Raw genomic sequence first — 9,815 nt, forward strand, 5'->3', positions numbered from 1 at the left:
CCATGTCACATGAGGTGATGAGCCCAATTGAAGCTGGAACAAGAGTTGTACTCTTAGTAGTTGAGTTTGTTGTGATATCTGAACTGCAAAAGGTGATTATTGAAAATGAAGCTGAAAAATGACCAGAATGGTGACAGCTGAGAATGGTCATATTCCATGGAGAATGCACCAACTCATAATATAAATCAAACTAGTTTGAAGAAAGTTGTTGGGATCAAGATGGTTTTCAACAAAAGAGATGGGAACTGTGGCCCATGCTCTAATTGAGTATGCCTTATCCCATCACTTTTACGGTAGGGATGTCAATGGGTACCATTACCCGGAATCCGAACCATACCTGGTAGATTCAGATCCGGTTACGAATCCTAAAGTTGGACTCATTAACAACTTAGGACCCGACGATTAATTACCCAACTGGCCCCGAATCTTAACGTGTCCAAACCGATAATACTCATCGGGTACCCGCGGGTATTGGGTACCCGGTTATTCATTTTTTATTTATATTTTTAGCAAAATTATAAGCATTTTTTCTAGTTTTGGCTTTGATTTCTTTCATTTAACATTTGTTTCTTACATTTAATCATTATTTAGTACATCAATAAAGATATAATAATAAATTTTTATAAAATTAATTAGATTTGAACCAAATAGAGAAAGATGTTAAGTTTTTGAGATCTTTTTTTGGTTTGTTAAATACACAATTGTTACACGGAACCGACGGGTCCCCTAGATTTTTAACGTGTCCGATTCTGGGTTCACAAATTTAAGAACCAGACCTAGAAACGTTGGGAAACGTACCAAATTTTTATAAATAGGGTCCGAGTCCAGTGGTACTAGGGAGTACCCGGACCTATTGATAGCCCTACTCTGACATACCAACATGTTCTCCTCCAAACCCTAATTAGCAATTCAAGAATTATATGCGAATTATACACGAATTTCTCTGAATTATATGCGTATCATACATGTACGTATCGAACCCCAACTTAGTTTAGCGAATTTTCAGTTTAAAACGAATTATATGCGTATTTACAAGTTAACAAACTATACTCCCCGTATAATAATTCTCCATATCATCGCTTTTTATCGTATTTTAATCTTCCAGCATTTAACTTTTTAGAAAATACGAATATCAAAGGATTTTGAACTAATGGTCATGAATATGCCGATGTAACTCATTAAAATAATTAAATCATAGTAACCAAAAGTGAGATTACATTAAAAATGATATATTTCGCAGGATAATGTATGCCGAATTTATATTTTTGGAATTATATTTCTAAAACGAATTATATACGTATATATGTTGTTCCAAATTACTGTCGGATCACGAAGCACTAACCGAATACGATATTTCGCTAACCGAATAACAGTCATACGTTGTTGTTCCATAGCTTTCTCGAATTCCGAATTGCTAACTAAGCTTGGAACCCCCAAGCAAGCCGATTCTTCTGCTTGCCGTTTGTGTTCTTTTCTTCCTGTGTAGCAATAATCAATAAATTATGAAATAATAATGAGTAAATTATGATTATCCTTGGTATAATTTGAGAGATAAATCATTTATAAAATTTACTGGATATTTTGGAGAGAAAATATGCGTGTTTTGGCGCTAGTGAATTTTTAAGGATTCGAAATTCAAAGTGTAAAATAGAAATACCGGCAATAAATATATACAATTACTTCAAATAATGATATATAAAACTGTCAATTATTAAAATTAAATAGTATAGTAAAATCTAACTGGAGTAGAATTTATCTCTAATAGTATGCTCCTTTGTGCTCCACAACAAATGTTGTGTCCCCGTGGAATTTGCAACCATCGTTTTAGTAGCGACAACTGTAGTAACCTGTTTCAGCTATTATAGTTAATCCATGGTGCAATAGAGTGAACGCTATGCTCCCTAGCACTTCAGACCAAATATTGTGTTACGCGTGGAAAAATGCTATGCTCCCTTGTGCTCCGGAACAAATTGCAGTACCCGTGGAAGCCAAAACAACCATTTCCAGCCATAAGTGGACAAACTTAAATAAGTATAAGAAAGTTATTATTGTGCTCAATCTGTTTAGCAACGTATTTTCCTTGGCTCTGTCTCTTAATAATAGTGAATATGCAGTACAATAGAGTGAAATGTTATGCTCCTGGTTGCTAATACCAAATGTTCTGGTACCCATGAGATCCACGGCTACCGCTTCAGCCGCAAATACGTATAAGAAAGTATTATTGTGCTCAGTATGTTTAGCGACTTATTTAACTTGGATACAGAGCTCCTAGCTATACAGTAAGGAAGATTTGGCGTCTCCAGAAGCTCCTAGTTGTCAGATGCACATCTTAGCTGCAATCAATAGTGGGTATTGTATTAGTCTAAGTCGTAACAACAAATTACAATATTGTCATTTGGAAAATCTTTTTACCTCGCTTTTCGAGTTCAATTTTGTATTAGCAATCATTTGATGGAAATTCATATATTAGTCATCTCTATTCTCGCTTTAGAAACTTTGAATGAAAAGTATGTATGTTCTTACTCCTTTCTCGCCCATTTTATACTCCATTAATTTCGAAATGCATAATCGTGATTGTTTACGTATGTATCATACACATTTTTTAATTATGCACAAAACACTGAAACAACATTATATACAACAGGTATCATCCTTTTACCACAATTGGGATGTATGTCGGCCTTTTCGACTTACCCACACTGATGCATGTGTAATTAGCAGAGTCATGTAACTTGGTATTACTATTATACTTTTTAACATAATAGTCACACACTGTGACTTCTACAGGTTCAGCATCCGGATCTTCCGGCCCCTTTGGGTTGATAGCTAATCTGCAATGTTAAAAAGCATAGAGGCAAGAATCAAAGTCCCAAATTGTAAGAGAGTGGAGTGCCGATATTAGTGAAAAGGCATAGCATTCTACTATCTTGAAAAGGAAAAAAAGGAAAATGAATTACCATAAGATAATAATGCAAGCTTACGTGAAAGTCATGATTGAGGAGATATCTACATACTTAATCCAAATTAATTATCTTCGATCTGTATGTTGTGCCAAAGTTTAATGAAGATGATACCGTCAATATGGGATAACCCATGGGCTCTAACAAACAACACCGAAACAGCGTCATTAAGCACTTACAAAGCTTCTTAAAAGCAACGTTCACATGATCTAAAGATGCTAAACGCAAACCCTTGACAGAAAAAAGAAAAGTGTGCAGTATCATATTAAGACAGTGATATTAACTTTATAAATTTTGATATTGCGATCAAAAGTTCTATACGGATAAAAAAATATCAAACCCCGTTACCGCTAATAATAGACGCAACGAAATCCAATATTAAAATTCTCTGTTTCATTACATACGAACGAAAGTAATCAGTCAAAAACCATTATTACTGTTAATAACAAACTCGTGTACGTTCATGCCTGTTGTGACTTGCGAAATGATAAATCCTTTTCTGCGGAACCAAAACACATCCAAAAAAAAAGAGTCGAAAATCCATATAAAAGAAAGAAAAGGAATGAACCCTAATTTTAAAACAGAAAATTTATAAAGCATGATGGAAAGACTGATGTTACTTGGAATACTTCTCCATTGACGACCACTGCATGATTTCCATTCTGATCAACAGACTGCAGTACAAAACATAAAAAGAAATCAGTTGATAGTCAGAACATAGAGGAAGAATAGAAAAGAAACAGTGGATAATATAAAAAAGGGAATCAAAATAGGGAGACAGAAGGACAACGAAGGAAAAATCGATCGATGGAGGATAATATTTTAAATACTTTTAGTTTCATTCAGAACATTATAATCGTTTTTCTACATTCCTATGTGGATCAATTGTTAAATCAATCAAACGAAAAAATAATCTAACAAAGGCAGGATCAGAATTAGGTTTAGGATTTAGCCGAGGGTTTTGCTTTGCTGATGGGAAAGAGATAGAAAAAGAGGGGAGAATAGAGCTATGTGCTTGGGGCGAAAGACAACCCTAGGTAGTCGCTCGGTGGATACCAAATAAGCTTGGTGGTGTTCCGGGTGAAAATATTTGTAAGGAACCTCGAACTCGTCAACGTTATTAGACTAGTCAGGAGACATTTTAGCCGATAATAACTCGATTTAGTTTAACACGAACGTTAATTAATAGGAATTAGTCTAACAACGATTTAGATACAAAAATAGTATCATTGAATAGGTCTCGGAAAGTTGCGTGGAATGGACTACTCGAACGTGTCATTCGGATACCAGAGGAAGAAGTAATCATCAGATTGATTTGAAGGGCAAAAAAATCTTTTCACAAATAGACCGACCTTAGCTCCCCTTAGAGAAGCGAGTGGGTGTAATAGTATTATCCTTGGTCTTATCTTCACCGACAAAGAAGATTAACTCGTGTCTTCTTTTCTTCTTCTTCTTCTTCTCTCATTCTCTTTTCTTTTCTTCTTTCTTCTTTTCTTTTCTCTCTTCGGTTCTTCGTCCTTTTTCTTCTTCTGTTTTTTCACTTTTGAAGAATTCGTGTGAGAACTCTGTTGTTGTGAAGTCGAGAGTGTAGCAGGAACATCAGGGTTTGATAGATGTAACTGGTGGTGTTATCAGTTGGGCAGGAAAGTGGAAGAAGTGATAACTGAAGAGAAGCAGAGAGAGTTAGGGTTTCATAGGAGGTTCAAAGAATAATTAGAAGACGGAGATGATGGTTTAGGGGATTGAATCATGTTGGGTTTATCTCTAATTAGAACATAAGATTGAAGTGTGGTTTGAATTTGATATTGGGGTTCTGATTTTGATTCAGAGATGGAGTTTGGGGATGAAATCAGGCATTTGGTGATGGGTTTTGATTATTGAGAAAAAGGAAGAAAAATTGATACTTGATTCTCAAGTTTTAGTAAATAATTGAAGAATTAGAGTTTTCATTTTAGGCTTTTGAGTAACGGGGTGAAGTTATTTAGATGATATAGAGTTGTTCATGAAGAATTATGAAGATTTTGTTCTTCCCCAAATTAGAAATTAGGGTTTCTAGGAATTAAAGAAAGTGAATAAGATTGTTGGGTTTGTGGTTAAATTGGGAGTTCTGTGGTGATGGTTAGTAGAGAAATGATTCAGAAGATGCTGATACCGTGGTAAGTTTTGAATTGTTGAAATTTAAATATTTTGTATTGATCTGTTTATATGGTTGAGCTTTATGAATTTAAATGGATATGTTGGGTATGTGCTTGAGTTGTATATTAGACGTTGACCGTCAGTTGACTCAGTGACCAGACCAATTGACTCGTTTGACCTTGGACTCGACTTTAGACATTGACCGTCAGTTGACCAGTGGACCGTTAGTTGACTCAGATGCACTGGACCTTAGTTAATGGGCTTGTTAGTGGACTTAGGCTCAGAGTTAATTTTCTTAATGAACATGAATTAGACCTTTGTGGTCTGAATTAGCTGATAGGCCTAGCTGATAGGCTATAAGACCAATCTAATTGAATTAGTAAACCTTAGATTTGCTAAAGTTGGATAAATAAAAGATATAGCACCATAAATGGGCTTAGAACTATTAGATAGACTTGTATGATTCTTATATGAGCCATTTTGGCTAGTTTCTTAGAGTTCTTATATAATTAACAGTTAGACACTATTAACAACGATCGATTCAAAGGACGAACCAGTGGATCGTGGATCTCGAGGTAGGTGTGGCTTGTCAGCAAAAGAGGTGGGAATACTTTTAACTCTTTTGAAACCATTGTTTGTTTCTTTTACAAAAGATTATGTTTAACAAACCCATGCATTGTCTATTTGTGCATTTCGTACGTTGTTTAGTTTGTACTATGATTGTTCTGTTGATTCCTTGAATCTTTCCATGAATTGGAAAGGACATGTAATGTTTTGTTGTCAATAAGAATTTTTATGGGAAATGAGAATTTCCACGTGTGGTATATAGACATGAATTCAGCTTTTATGCTTATTAGGTGTGGAACAACCCGACATCAATATAGCTATGTAGGTGTGGAAAAACCCGGCATCACTAATATATATTGTTTGAAGAAGGAGTTTGTGCATTTCTAGTGACTTAGTCACTTTGATGTTTGGGAAAACATGTATTGCTTTCCAAATCTTGCTCATGATTTTTTTAAAGTTAAATATTATTCCTGGTGGGCACCCCTTTTAGGATGATGTGCTCACCCATTCCCACTTTCAGTTTCAGAGACAGATCAGAGTTGCGCAGCGAAAGCTTCAAGGGTTGAGTTCGTTAATTGGTTAACTTCTGCTATGTTTATTATGTTGTATATTCTGTTTTATAAACCAAATGACTATTGTATATGTATCATTTGAGAGGAGTTCTTGTATATATATTTCTGAGCGTGGTTAGTTTTGGGTTAAGTTTTTGTAGCAGATTTCTTAATAGAATGTTTTAGTATTTGATTTAGATTTGTAGTGCCTCTTTATTTAGTTAATCTCTTGGATTAGTCAGCTGCTAGCTTTGGGGGTGCTACAATATTAGAGCATCTCCAACAGAGGGTGAACACATAGGATTTTAGACCTCCAATTAACATAAATCCATCTCCAATGGTTGGATCCTAAAAACTAGGAGGGATGTGAAAATAAATATGAAGGTATTCAAGAAAGTCTTATTTACACCTTCACTTGCACCTCCACGTCATATTTTCATTTATTTTACTTTTTTTGAAATTAGTTAAAGTAAAAACAAAAGGTTAAGTTTTATCATACAAAATATTCTAAGGATTATACCCTTCACTATTGGAGATAGTTTTTTAACCATGGGGTCCTATATTTACTGTATGTATAAAATCTCCTAAATAAAGGTTTCAATTAGACTTCCACATAGGATTTTTTACACCCACTGTTGGAGATGCATCTCCAATAAAGGGTGAAGGTTTTTTTTTTTTTATGACACGTAGGATTTTACCTTCATTTATATTAAATTCATCTCCAACAGTAGGTCCTATTAAGTAGGAAGGGTGTCAAAATAAATATGAAGGTCTTGAAAAAAGTCTTATTTAGACCTTGAGAATGTCCTCCACGTCATCTTTTTAACCAAATTTTAAATTTTTATTTTTAAATAATTTTTCTGAACCAACAGGAAAAAAAGAATTAATTTTATCATTATCCAGAAAAACAAATCCTCAACAGAAAATCCCCACTTTTAGAGATAGTCCATGAGAAAAACGTTGCTATTTTTGACACACGGTTGGAGATGCTCTTATCTATCTCGTTTTGGTTGCTATGTTTTTTCTTCACGAGGCCATATATTTCGATCTCGAAAAACACCTTGTATGGTGAATCGATGAAGCTTCATGTTGGTTTACATGAACAGGGACAGGGCACACAAATTATTTGGATGGCATTACAACAAGTATGCAAGCTTCTTTTACTGACTGTCACAATTGTGAGACGACTGGTCTATCCTTTGAGCTGGAATTGTCCAGGTCCTCCGCAAGAGGTCTATAACACCATTCAAGTCAGACACAAGAGTAAGGCAATTCAGTGTCCGTATTGGTTTGTTTTTTCCACTTACACATATTTCCTAACTTGTTGTGGTCGATTGCTGAGGGTCCATAGAGGGTCAGAATACTTGGGCAGGATCCCAGTATATCGAGATGCTAAAAGTGATGTGTTGTTGATTCTTCTGAACAAGGTTGTATATATGCTGGTTAACTTCTTGGTTTCCATCATTTATCTCTTAAGAATAGGGAAGGATTATAGCTGTCTAGATTGTGTACTTGAATGGAGGATAGGAATTCAGTTGAAGCTCGTGGTAGTTCAAGATCCAGAGGGGATATTTTATCTCTCAAGAATAGGGACAGATTATAGCTGTCTCGATTGTGTACTTGCATGGAGGATGGGAATTCAGTTGAAGCTCGTGGTAGTTCAAGATCCAGAGGGGCTATCGTTGATGGTCTCCTTGAGATGCACATTCAAATTGTTTCCTACAGGTGTATGTAGTGTGAGAATTCTCTTCAGATTTTATGGAAGGGTGGTGGGAATGCATGCCGCAACTGCTAGAGCTAACTCCCCAACTGCATTAACACTGTTGTTCTCCTTCAAAAGGGAATTCACTTGGTTCTTTTCGAGTTTTTGGAGTGAGGAAAATGTTATAATTGTTGGAGTGGTGGATGTTAGTATTCTTGCTATACCGATACTTACAATTGGTATTCTTGCTATACCTGTGTGGAGGATACTTACAATAGTGGAGCTCAAGCATCTTGCTAACGGGGTAATAAGAACTGTACCGGTTCAGAAGGGTGATAATGCAACTTGCAAAGACAGAGAACCTGGGGTAGTACAGATAGGTTTGATGGCAACCTTCAAATGGATGGAGGTAATATCCAGAGACTTTTTAGATGACCCGACTGTTTGCATTATTTACCAAATTAGCAGCACACTTACATTACAATTGGTGGTCTCTTTCATGTGGAACTTCACATTAAGTTGTGTTGCTAACCGTAACTGGGTGCTAGTGGGAATTTTCAGTCAGGTTGGAAATCTAGATGTGTTTTCACGATGGCCATTTATCACTGATGTTTATGCTTTCACTTTTGACATGATATTCATATATGAGGTGAGGGTCTTTAATGCAGTTCCTGAACAGTTTGAATGGCTTGCATCCAAGAGTTATATTCCTTGTCAAATTCTTGAAGCTGAAGAAATGGTGAACCAGCTGTGTCATCTCATTTTGTATAAGGTCAAGACTGATACTGGACCTGTCTACCGAGGGAAAATAAGCAGAAGAGAGTCAAATCCACTGGTTAGTTTCGATGGGAAAACTGCGATAAGGTATGAGCATTGCAGATGGCAGGGAAGAGATCAGGTGACCAGTGTATCTGGTACTGCAGTGTTTAGGGGCCTCATTGGCAGTATGGCTACAACTACTACACTAACCTGTTGGAGAGGACTTAGTGTCGACAACAACCAACAATCTTTATTCTTCTGACCCGCTAATCTCCAAATGTTGCTGAAACATGTTAAGTTAGTTTGTAAAAAGCTATTTAGAGATCTAAACACGTGTTAATTGCTAGCAAAGAGGTTTCCAAAATTACCAACCAGTCTGTTAAGTGTTCGCTTAAGTTAATTTTTATTTTCTTCATTTCATCAGTTGATAGAATGTGTGGATCCCGATTGATTAATTTGATTTAGAGACTATCATCCTGAGAGAATTATGATTTTTTGTTTTTTTTTATTTTTTTTTTGAGGAAAAGTGGGAGAATTATGTTATAACAAGAACATCTCAGTTGGTAGAAGGATTAGCACCGGCGAATGGAAGGTTGAACGGTGGTTGGGACTCTCTGGTTAAGGTTTTATTCTATTGTTGTGGCGGGAACCCAACTCCAAACTTCCAAGTCCTCAAAGATCATTTGACCAATGCTTCTCGGTTCTGAAGACTTCTGGTCAGAGTTTCTTGACTAAAAAATGTCAAAGTGTCGTACAGTACATTTGCGATCGTTGGGAACATAGTACCGGCGGTCCTAGTAATGGAAAGTCTGATGGTTAAAATTTAGTTACAATCTTCGTCTCCTTTTCATTGTCCCGACTGCTATATTAAACCCGTACCTAATCTATCACATCTAAACCCATACAAATAGAGGTCTCATATTTTCAATCAAGCACACAACAAGACGCCATTAACGCTAGCAAGTACTAAGCAGTAGTAGAAAGTCATGGCAGCTTCTAACACCATAAGATTGGTTCTTCTCTTTCTCGTTTTGATCACTATGCTTTCTCGTCACCAGGCCATATATTTCGACCACGGAGAACTTTTTTTATTATTGGCATCATGGGTCATTCGGAGCTTAGTTTTTCTTCTTTTGTTGA

The sequence above is a fragment of the Papaver somniferum genome, chromosome 6 (assembly GCF_003573695.1).
Source record: "Papaver somniferum cultivar HN1 chromosome 6, ASM357369v1, whole genome shotgun sequence".
NCBI lineage: Eukaryota > Viridiplantae > Streptophyta > Magnoliopsida > Ranunculales > Papaveraceae > Papaver > Papaver somniferum.